The sequence below is a fragment of the Cuculus canorus genome, chromosome 7, assembly GCF_017976375.1.
Source record: "Cuculus canorus isolate bCucCan1 chromosome 7, bCucCan1.pri, whole genome shotgun sequence".
In the NCBI taxonomy this organism is placed as follows: domain Eukaryota; kingdom Metazoa; phylum Chordata; class Aves; order Cuculiformes; family Cuculidae; genus Cuculus; species Cuculus canorus.
The window spans coordinates 2274992-2287212 of record NC_071407.1 but is presented as its reverse complement, the minus strand read 5'-3'; the positions used below and the strand labels follow the sequence as shown (position 1 = coordinate 2287212).

The 12221-nt window shown below is 46.2% G+C and overlaps 1 protein-coding gene across 3 annotated transcripts in view; it reads left to right on the top strand.

The window, feature by feature from the left end:
* The window catches only part of GRK5 (G protein-coupled receptor kinase 5), a 170414-nt gene that overhangs the window by 92243 nt on the left and 65950 nt on the right, over positions 1–12221 (top strand). The gene's annotated exons all lie outside the window — the stretch shown is intronic.

Here is a 12221-nt window from a genome sequence, read left to right as displayed (position 1 = left end):
TAGTGAAGTGACAGCTTGCTCTAAGCATCTCATCACCAAAAGCCATAGACAGCATCTACTGCACACATTCTGGAGGCCAAATACAAGCACGAGAGGCTATACTTTTTGGTGGTAGAACTAAAAGGGCAACCAGGGTCTAAATGGCTGCCCCGTGAGTGATCCTTCCCCAGGAAAAAGGTCCTGAGACCACCTTGTCTCAAAGCATCATGCCACATTTATGGACATGATGCTGATGGTTCTCACAGAGATAAAAGTGTCACCTGGCTGATGAAAGGCAATATGAGCTGTTGTAGAGTTTCCACGGGTGTGCTTCTTTCTAGCCTGACCCATCCCATCTCTCTGTACCTTCTTGACTAGAATAACTTGGGAACAAGTTTCTCGAATGATTCATGACATGTAGGTGTGATGCTGCTGTCACCACACCAGTGCTATTCCTTGCCGTGTGTTGGTCTGGTACAGAAGTCATAGAATCATAGATTGTCCTGAGTTGGAAGGGACCCACAAGGATCATTGAGTCCAACTCCTGGCCCTGCATGGACAACCGCAACATTCACACCATGTGAAGTTTACGAGGTGATCAGATTAGGGTTCAGTGGGCTTTTTCAATACTCTGCTTATTTTACCAAGCTGTGTGTGCAGACGTCCTTTTGATGTCCTTGAGTGAAGCAGCATCCGAGTGGGCCAGCACTTGGCTGGAAGGGTGCGGGACAATACTTCAGACATGCATTAGGATCTCAGTTATTGATGTATTTCTTCAGTATCATCTTCCAGTTGAGGAATAAAATATCTAGATATGTTTTCAGCGTCTTAGCACCAATTATAAGACAGGCAAACCTAGCTGAAGTTCTTGATCATTTTCTCTTCCATCCACTGAAATCCTTTCAATAACTTTGGAGATGATAGCCTGGGCTTCTTGTTTTGCAGATCTGAGCACCATTGTTTTGTGTTGCTGAACATTTGTGGTTGTATGTTGAAATTTAGGAAACAGAATGTTATGGGGAAAAAACACTTAATAAGGGTAAGACTTTGTTCAGATTACAGCGTGAAACTAAACCAAGAAGCGACAGAGAAAATGAAAAGAGGGAAACTGAAAAAATACAAATATTAGAGTGACCTTAAGATTATAGAAGCTCTCACCTAGTTTCCCTGTGACTACACAGTTTTCGTAAGAATGAAGAAGAAGTTCTCTCTACCACTACCCGTTTTTGTAGAGCCAAGTAAGACTGTTCGTGGTTCTTCTGTCTGGACACCAGCTGCCACGCTCTCTACCTCCATCTCAAATATTTGTTATGAAGAGATCCCTGGTACTGCAGATTTCTCTTGAGAAGGAGAAAACCAAGCCCTTCCATTGGCAATCCCATCTTGCACAAGTTCCTTTTCCTGATCCAGTGAGAGGTGTCCCTGCCTGTGGCACGGGGATTGGAACTGGATGATCTTTAAGGTCCCTTCCAACCCAAACCATTCTATGATTTGCAAAGTGACCGTGCTTGTGGCTGTGTGCATTCTGCCATTCTATTGCCCTGGTAGAGGTTTATTCTTGACAGCTGCTTCGGTTTCCACCCAGGCTGGTTTAGAAGTCAAAGAGTAGTTTTGCAGAAGCCTTTTTGTCTTAAGAAAGTGATTCACAAGATGTCTCCTTTAGTTTCCTGGAATAGAGATGTTTATTTTGTGCTATGTACAACAGCATCAGTTTTGCAGGTTTCGTAACCTTAAACATTCAAATTACAACTTTTACTGAAATTTTCTTTCAGCATGTATTACTCAGAGTACCGCCAGGCAGGAGTCTAAATAGCAGCACTAGACAGTGTCATGTTAATGTAATAAAGTTGGTATTTCAGTTAAAATCTTTAAGACTGGACAGAAAAGTCCCAAATAAAAAGAAAATATCAGTTGCTACCTTCTTTGAGGAGAAATTATCCAACTCTGTCATCTCAATCCAGCGCAGAACAAAATGAGAACAGCCAAGTGTTTGTTCCCCAAATTTCCCAAGGCACTTCTGAGGTGAGTTTTCATATTTGTCTGGGGCATTTTGTCCATTCCTCTGGCCATGCTGTAGAGACATTGTTGAAAGTCTTTTAGGAAGATAAAGAGGAACTCCTTTCCTAGTCTGGGTGGTGGACACGGTTATGGGGTGGGCAGACCTTCCCCTGGGGCTGCAGAACAAGCACGGCATTCAAGTGCTGGGAAACTTTGGTGATGGTGCATCTTCTTTGATCAGCGTGGAGTAGTCTGGAAGTCCACCACAGCCTAAGTAGCGTTGTGACCAGCCGTGAAAACAACAGTCCAGACACTGTGCTTAGGAAACCTCATCAAAGGCTTTGATCTATGGAGATGTGCTTTCCAAGTGCCAATTAGGAATGGTAACCAGTTTGCTACCAGTTATTTGAATTTGTTAACTGGCAGCATAACAGCCCTGTCCATCTGTCTGTCTGTCTGTCTGTGAGTCAGTCTGTCTTCCTGCTCTTTTTTTGCCTTTTGCTCCCTTTCTCTGCACTGTTACTCTAACTGTTATCCAACTGCAAAAGAAAAGATGTTTAAGGACGTGGTACCTAATAATTTCAGTTTAAAGGATTTTAAGATATTCCTGCTGTACATTCACAATCCAGATTTCCTGATAATTAATCACGGCGCGTGTATTCCTGTTGTCATCCTGGTACTGACTGTGGAGCTCAGAGTCACACTGAGTGCTTTGTTCATGTAAGTCATGCTTGGTAGAGGTGGGAAAATTAGGCATTATCAAGGACCTACTGAGAGTGATTGGGAGTGATCGTGTCCCTGTCTTTGGCGCTGGTGAGGCTGCACTCTAAATCCTGGGTTCAGTTTTGAGCTCCTCAGTATAAGAAGGACATTGAGGGGCTGGAGCACTTCCAGAGAAGAGGAACAGAGCTGGGGAAGGGTCTGGAGCACAGGGATTCTGGGAGTGGCTGAGGGACCTGAGGGTATTTGAAGAAGAGGAGGCGAAATGGGGGATCTCATCCCTCTCTGCAGCTCCCTGAAAGAAGGTTGTGGTGAAATGGGTGCTGGGGAGGTTTACACTGGATGTTAGGAAAAAAATTCTTTACTGACAGAGTGGTAAAGCATCGGAAGAGGCTGCCCAGAGCAGTGGTGGAGTCTCCATCCACAGAGGTGTTCAAAAAGCACGTACACATGGCACTTTGCACATGTTTTCGTAGGCATGTTGGTGTTGTGTTGGTGGTTGGGCTTAATGATCTTAGAAGTCTTTTCCAGCCCTAACAATTCTCTGGTTCTATGATTATGATTCTGTGACGGGAATCTTTCTGTCTCAGCAGGCTTAAAGATCTTCTTCATCACTTGTAAGAATTATTTCTCACCTTTCCCTGCACCCCATACTTCACAAAACAATATATATTTTTGCTTCTATAATTTAAAGAGGCTCAGACGTTAATGGCAAGTTCTGTCTTCTCAAGCTAAACCTACCCCTGACCGTGCAGTATCTGCAGTCTGCTTTTGACCACAGGACTTAAACCATGACCCATGTGGAAAGGATGCAGTTGCCTGAACAAGTAACTTTGAGAAAATACCAGAAGTGTTGGAGAAGGGCTGGAGCGACTCAGCAGAATAACTCAGATTTCATTGTGATGGGGATTTGTCTTCCACTGGTGAATGGCCTCGTCTCGGGGAAGAGCATTCACTCTCTGCCATTTGACTGTGCTTCTGGCACAAGGCTGAGTGACCAAATATCTCCCCTGAGACAGCTGAGGGTCCCTGCCCAGGCTCTGCACACTGCTCGTGGTTTTCAGTTCGGTGTCGATATTGAGCTCACAGGATCTCGTTTGATCCTCCTGCTGCTGCTACAGAAAGGGTGGGTGGGTCCTTATCCCTCCTGCCAAAAATCCTTGTCCAAAATCAACAAAGCCGCGTACACGTTCTGGTTCAAATCCTCCTGCAAACATATTTATGCAACTGTTTGTGAGATTTGATTTTCAAATAAAATTCCATGAGCGAAGCTCCAACACAGCTGCTTTCAAAACAACAAATTAGAAGATCCGTATATATCACTAAAGTGTATTTAACAGCGAATTTGTTACAATATTCTCCAAACATTTTTTCCATATTGGTCCAGCTTTCAGGTTTGGACTGTTTCCATCTTGAGTGTAATGCTGCTGGGATGTGTAATTTTATCCCCGTAGCCTCATACCACAAAAAGAGTGGAAATAAGGAAAGTTATACAAAGCAAACTCTGTCTGCATCTGAATAATTACGTTAGATGTTCGATGATCAGGAGGTTAAATTCTGTTTGCTTTAAAAAAAGGCAGCTGACAAGCAGAGAAAAAGAAGTTGGCCCACCTTAAAACCAGTTCGGGGTAATTCCATTGTCTCAAGTAGGCTCGAGTGCATTCTTATTTTTAATTAATTAAGCTTGGATAGCCAGTGGCAAAGCAGCGCTCGCTGTAACAGCACGGATGAGGATCCCCAAGTTTTTGTATAAAATCTTAAATTCAAGTGGAATAAGTCAACAAAGGATGAAGGATGGGCTTTGTAAGGTCTAGAGCTTCCTACAGCAATGAAGCTTTAACTGCAGACTGGGATGAGCTACCAGTTAAAATAAGGAATCTCTCATTATTATCCGTGGTAATTTCTGTATTTTATTAATAAGAAAGAAAACAGATGAAATATTGATTGTTGGAGGGAGTGTATTCCAGCAACACAACTTCATCACAGCCCTTGGCTTCAGGGTTGCTGTCCTGCACCTGCGCAGCTCTGGCCCTGCCAAGATAAACTCTCTCCAGGACAGGGGCTCCGGCGTCATCTTTAATCGCTCCGAAGTGCCAGGTGAAGTTATGGCACAGTATCGCGGTTAATGTATAAAAAGACTCTGCTGTGCTCTCTTGGACTAAATTTCCGCTCCAGGAGTTTGCATTGCGAGTAAATAACGAGGAGCCACAGGGCTGTCCAGTAGCACTTTGGGTTCACACACCTTAATGTACTCGTTCTGGCCGTGCTGCTTCGAGGGAGGGCAGCGCTATTTGCTCCACACGCCACTGAGGTCTGCAGGACGCAGAACATTAGTTGTGGTGGCAACTGAATTCCTCCGGGAAGCTCGCTGCTTGTGTTAGGCTTTATAACGTGACTTATTGCCACAGTGCCTGGGAATTCTTGAATGAACTGAACTGAGGCATTTTTATTCCTGTCTTGTATTCTCTAACCATCTGGCTCACTTTTGAAATGCGTTGCTGGAGACAGGGCAGACGGAGAGTCCTCAGCATCTCAACAGTAGGTTTCCATATTGAATAAAAAAACCAACCAAAACCCAACAACAAACCAACAAAAAACCAGACTGAGCCCCGGAAAAAAAAAAAAAAAAACAGATAAAAAAGACAAGAAACCTTCCTTCTGTTGCTTCCTCCCATTCCTGCAAAATTCCTGAGTAGTCACGGTGAAAAGGAGATCCCTCTCTACCTTACAATGCACGGACTTGGCCAGGTTCTACGGTTTAAACACCGATATCCATGTTTCTTCATGGGACATGAGCCCATATTTCTCAGCACAGGAGTGACATGGATCTGTTAAAGAGAGTCCAGAGGAGACCATGAAGCTGATCCGAGGGCTGGAGCACCTTCTTTCTGTACAAGGGCAGGCTGAGAGAATTGGGTTTGTTCAGCCTGGAGAAGAGAATGGCTGTGGGGAGACCTTAGAGCAGCTTCCAGCGCTGAAAGGGGCTCCAGGAAAGCTGGGGAGGGGCTCTTAATCAGGGAGAGCAGGGATAGGACGAGTGGGAATGGTTTTCAGCTGAAAGAGGGGAGATTGAGATGAGGTCTTGGGAAGAAATGTTTTCCTGTGAGGGTGGTGAGGCTCTGGCCCAGGTTGCCCAGAGCAGTGGTGGCTGCCCCATCCCTGGAGGGGTTCCAGGCCAGGTTGGATGGGGCTTGGAGCCCCTGAGCCAGTGGGAGGTGTCCCTGCCCATGGCAGGGGATGGAACTGGATGAGCTTTGAGGTCCCTTCCAACCCAAACCTTTCCAGGATTCTATGTTTTCAGTTTCTCAAAAAAAGAAACTTGCTCTGGTTTTCACTGTGAGTCCATGGGTTCCCAGCAAAGTTTGAGAAGTTCTGATGGGCTGTGAGACCTCCAGTACTGAAGACCATCAACAAATCAGAAGGTAATTAACGTGGCTAATCTTGGGATCTTGCTTTTGAACAGAAGGATTATCTTTTGTATTGAATCATATTTATTAGCGACAGAAACCCATCTTTTGTAGAATGCAAGAGCGAGCGTTCCAGCTTTCCAGATTATTCTGAAATACAAGAGCAACACAGACACTGTTAATAATGCAATCAAAACCATTTAAATCCTTTTAAAGCACCCACAAAGGAGCCCTTTATAAGAAGCAACTTTCATCAGCCTCGAAGACGAGGCAGTTTAATATGTACTGTTTATTAAGTTTATACGGAGACAGTGGTAATTCCACTTTCAGCGGGAGAAGAGCAGCAGTGCATTAAAGACATATTTTAACCACTAGCATTAGACTTGCTGGGTTTAAATGAAAAATGTGTTTGTATTAATGTAGCTCTAAATGGGGTTATTCAGTGTTTAAAGTCACAATTTGTTTTCCATTAGTACCCTGACTGGACACAAAAAGAATCTGTAAACTCTAAAGGCTTTGGTCTTCTTTTTTGGACGAAAAGAAGGAAATTGCTACAAGTGCACACTGTAGAAAGCAGAGATGGGCAAGGCTGGAAGGATCACGCTGGACATGGCACTTTGGGACATGGTTTAGTCGGCATGGTGGTGTTGGGCTGATGGTTGGACTGGATGAGCTTAGAGCTCTTTTCCAACCTTAATAATTCTATGATAAAAGACTGTTTTTTTTCAGCCAAGTTCATCATCCAGTTTTGTAGGTCATCACTAACCCATCAAAACCCACAGGTGTATTGCAAATGTGAAAGAGGAGGAAGGACCTGGTCTCTCTGCAGACCGCTTTCTCGCTCTAGAATTGCCAAGGTGATATTTTGAGCCAGCAAAAAAATGCTAGGTGTTTAAATGGGAAATGGGTGTTGAGACCCTGGCCCAGGTTGCCCAGAGCAGTGGTGGCTGCCCCATCCCTGGAGGGGTTCCAGGCCAGGTTGGATGGGGCTTGGAGCCCCTGATCCAGTGGGAGGTGTCCCTGCCCATGGCAGGGGGTGGGACTGGATGATCTTTAAGGTCCCTTCCTACCCAAACCGTTTTGTGATTCTATGGTTCTTTGAAATTAAGATTGAAAAGAAGGTTCACAAGACACAGAGAGGTTTTTATCTAAATTAAAATTTTAGCTTTTTTCCACCTTTTACTTGAAAGTCAGAGATTTTATTGCCAGTGGCTTTCTTTATTACCTTCTTTTGTGGGTTTCAGTTCATCCATGGCATGTTTTGATCAGTGTGAAACTTTATTAATAGGACTGGTTTTCCTAGGTGAGTGCTTAGATCTTTTTCACAACCTTACCAAAGTATCCCCATTGCTGGGGTTGGAACTGGGTGACCTTTAAGATCCCTTCCAACCCAAACTGTTCTATGATTCTGTGACTGGTTGTGGAACAAATTTGGCCGTAGCCTTTGGGTGGTGACGGCATTATGTGTATGCAGCTGTAACTACTTGGATATGTTCTCTGTGCTGGGTGCTCTTTAAAGTTGTACTTTGATACATAAGCTATAGAGTAAAGGGAAAAATCATAGGATCATAGAATCTCTAGGTTGGAAAAGATCCGTGAGATCATGAAGTCCAATCATACCTGTCCACTACTAAATCATATCCCTAAATGCTTCATCTGCCCATCTTTTAAACAGCTTCAAGGACAGGGACTCAGGAGACGACAGAATTTAGAATCAACGTTATTTATCTTTATTTATCTTATGATGGTGCTTTATATAATACCTTTTTTCTCTTAATCTGTGTCGTTACTCTGTTAGGAAGATAAAGAATTCACTTCCATGTGCACATTATTTGCCAGGGCTGTTTTCTAAGTAGAGTTTGGTGTCGGTGAAGTGGCTGCTTTCATAGGGCTTCAACCCACCCAGCTTTTTGTGCCCATTTTGGGTGACTTTGCAGGTGTTAAACAAGCTTGCGCTGCATAGAGAGGGTCTGACTACCAACTTGTCGCTCGCAGAGCTGTTTTAGTTGCACTTCATCATCATAAGCATATGGTTTCACTTCCAAGTGTTTAACATTTCCATTTCCTCAGGAAATCGTTCTTTCTGTTTTTTAAACTTTCGAAACGGGAGGGATATTTTTGCTGGCAGGCGGAGCGAGCGCGACACGCCGATTCGCCCCAGCCCAAGGGAGCCCCTGGCTGCGGAACCCGCCTGGCGCTCCATCCCCTCCCCTCGTGCAGCAGCTCACGAGCACGGCTCGGGGGGCTTCAGCTGGGTCTCCAGGATGCAACATGCCGTTTAAACACTTCAGCCTCTAATAAACCTATCCGCTCCTTCTTTTCTGCTTTAGCTGAGAGAGGTGTTTTTCTTCCTTAGTCCAGTGCAGAGCCCGTGCATCCCAAGAATTATGAATAGCTGAGAGCAGACTCCTTCGGCTGAGGCCGATGGCAAGATCAGAACCTAAGAAAATACTTTGTGTCACCTACAAGGAATGAAAGTCATGTATTTATTATCTGTATTGGTGTATCCAGCACTTAAACGAACATGACCGAGGAGTGGATGGCTCCAGGGAACGGCTCTGGCTCTTGTGTTTTCAGAGATTATTTCTGGTATTTCCTTTTTCCTCATTACAAACAGGTCACCCTTCTCATGTCTTGGCCAAGTTATGTACTGTAGGAGGAAGTCTGTGCTTGTGTCTCGTTTAGGTTTCATTTGTCCACGTATGTAATTGTGTTTAGCTGCTTGTTTTCTTCTCCTGCTGTGCTATAAAGTGCAGTTATTGGATGTGCAATTTGCGTGCTTATTTCATAGAATCCTGCAATGCTTTGGGTTGGAAGGGACCTCAAAGCCCATCCAGTTCCACCCCCTGCCATGGGCAGGGACACCTTCCACTGGCTCAGGGGCTCCAAGCCCCATCCAACCTGGCCTGGAACCCCTCCAGGGATGGGGCAGCCACCACTGCTCTGGGCACCCTGGGCCAGGGAACCACCACCCTCAGTGTGAAGAACTTCTTACATCTGATCTAAATCTTCCCCCTTCCAATTTAAAACCATTCCCCTTGTCCCGTCACTCCAAGTCCTTGTAAAAATCGCCTCTCCAGCTTTCCTGGAGCCCCTTTCAGCGCTGGAAGCTGCTCTAAGGGCTCCTCGGAGCCTTCTCGTCTCCAGGCTGAACAGCCCTAGGTCTTGCAGCCTCTTCTCATATGGGATGTGCTCCAGCCCTGGAGTCACCTCCATGGCCTCCTCTGGACCCGCTCTCTTTAGCTGCTATCGCTGCCCCTTTTGTTAGAAGAGCATCCTGCACTATGGCGAGTGTCACCACGTCGTAACAACTCTGACACAGTAACTGCATTTTGTACAACAAGCCTTGTCACTGTGCATCAAACGGTACAAGAGCAAATGTAGGGCAAAGCAGCTGATTAATGTGTTTGTTCCTTTGTGGTTTATTCTGTTACAAATTCAGACGGTTGCAGTTTTTGCGCTGCTTGTTTAACACGAAGCAGCTTGCTGTGGGTTTGGGCTTCTGAAGGGATGGAGTCCGCGTCGGGCAGGTTGTGTGCTACTGATGTTTAGGGTGAATATTTGGTTCATACCCTCAGAAGAATTAGTTTGTCAGGGTAGCAGAAAGCAGAATCGGACCCATGTAGTTTGACCTCTAAGGAGAGCTCACCTGAGCTGCACAGCCTCTGACTTCGTGCCCGCCTCTGGGACGGTGTGAGCCGCTGTTTTTATCCTCTCGGGCACTTAGCAAACTCCTTTCCTTACCTTAGCCCTGTGCATGTCTGCGCATTCCTTCAGCAATTGCCTTCCCACTGAAGAAGTGACTCAGCCAAGCAGTGCGAGCTTGTACCGTTTGCAGGGACACCCCCAAGGCTGCTCAGCATCCGAGTGAGCCCGCTGCCTTTCTCGCTGTCTGTGTCTTTGTTGTGATGTTCCACACTGGAGGTTCCAGGTCCTGCAAGCAAACCAGTGCCACGAGCTTGCTGCTGGCACATAGACTGGAGATCAAGTTAGGATTTACACAGCGATATCATAGAATTATAGACTCATAGACTAGTTTAGATTGGAAGGCACCTTAAAGATCACCAACACCCCTGTGATGGGCAGGGACACCTCCCACTGGATCAGGGGCTCCAAGCCCCGTCCAACCTGGCCTGGAACCCCTCCAGGGATGGGGCAGCCACCACTGCTCTGGGCAACCTGGGCCAGGGCCTCCCCACCCTCACTATGAAGAATTTCCTCCTTATATCTAATCTAAATCTGCCCCTCTCCGGTTTATCCCCATTGCCACTTGTCCTATCTGGATTTTGATCCAGTTTGATGTGCTAGAGGGTATCGAAACATTGCAATCTTCTGGATAGATGACGCGATACGCTGATCCAAAATGGACTGATGACACCAGCCATGAAATGGTGCTGGTACATCGCTGCAGACCAGAGCAGAGCAGGACTACACTGAATTAAAGGCACGGTCCGGCTCGCCCCAGCCTGTGTCTCCAGCGATCACCCTGTAGATGCTTCAGGGCCAGTTCCTGAAGTACAGCTGTGCCTGGACACAGGGGCAGCTCTGGGCAGTCACCCTCCTTCCTCTTGCAAGAGGCACCCTTGGGTGCTCGTGCCCACCTACCAGCCAGCTACGGGTCAGCAAGTCCAAGATCTCATACAGCAATTTCCATTCAGGAAGGGTTTCCTGGTTTTGCGGGGCACGGTCCTCACGGCGTGCCCTGTGCTGAGTGAGCAAGGGTGACCGGTGGCCTCCACGGCAAAGGCGAGCTCCGTGTGCCTCTGGGTGTTCTCCTTGGAGTGGATGGTGCTGGAGGGTGCAGGAGACCTCAACAAAGCAGGAATAAAAGACATTGCAGGAGCGACTCCAGGCCCGGGAGAGAAGTAACCAAGGCAGTGACAACTTGTGTGGGTTTCGCATGTCTGTTTGCAGCGCTGTGTTATGTGTTTAGAAGCTCGTTGTTTCCATAATAACAGCAAGTGCCATATGGCAGCGAGGAGGGTGGTGAGAGGAACGCTCAAGGAAACACAGTATGTTGTTTGACATGTGTGTGCTTCTCAAGGAGTAACATGTTTTGAGCGATCACTGCTGCTCCAAACAGGCTGGGGAATTTGCTGCTCTCACCAGAAAAATATCCAAAGCCCTCAGCTTTCGTATTGGTGCAACGCCAGTTAGCGGTGCCTTCCTCCCACGTGTTCCTGCAGATGGTCCCTGAGATGGGTAACGAGAGCAAAGCGTTACTGGGGTTGGTGGTTCTGGATGCACCAGCACCAGGGAATAGCATTTAAATGTGGCATTTAAGAGGAAACTAAGGTTGGATATTGGGAAAAGGTTCTCCCCCAGAAGGTGGTGGAGCACTGCAACAGCTCCCAGGGAAGCAGTCATGGTGCCATATATATTCCAATATTCCAGAAGCAGTTGGGCAACACCCTCAGCCCCACGGTGTGAATGTTGGGGTGTCCTGTGAAGGGACAGGAGTTGGACTTGATGAGCCTTGTGGGTCCCTTCCAGCTCAGGGCATTCTGTGGCTCTACAAAATGCAGTTTTGTAAAGGAGTGCTGGGTAGAACTGGAATCAGTTCTGTAAAAGGAGAGTTGTGTGAAACTGGAGCAAGCTGGATGCCCTCTGCTCCATCCGTTCGTTAGCACTCAGCAAGTAAATAGCAGAAATTCCAAAACTTTTGAAAAGACATAGTTTGCAACGATTTTTTAGTAGAGAGGGGATTGAGCCTTTCCAGAGATTAAGGGCAATTTAGTGCATATCTAGGAAGCATCCTGGTAAGTCTCCACAAAGTCTAGCTTTTCCTACCCCTCAATGTATGAGTCCCATGTCCAGGACTTGTAATTTGCTCTCCACGTTCCCACACCCACCACCAGACTGGGCGATACCTGTGCAGTCCACATTTATTTCCACCACAGAATAATGGGAGATCATTTTTTTTTGTTTTGTGGCCATTCAGTACTTAAAGGGGGCTGATAAGAAAGAGGGGGAAGAACTTTTTTAGTGGAACCTGTAGCAATAGGACAAGGGTGAATTCTTTTAAACTGAAAGAGAAGTTTGGACTATATATTAGGAAGAATTTTTTTTGCTGAGGGTGGTGAAACACAGGCCCGGGCTTCCCAAAGAGGTGGCAGA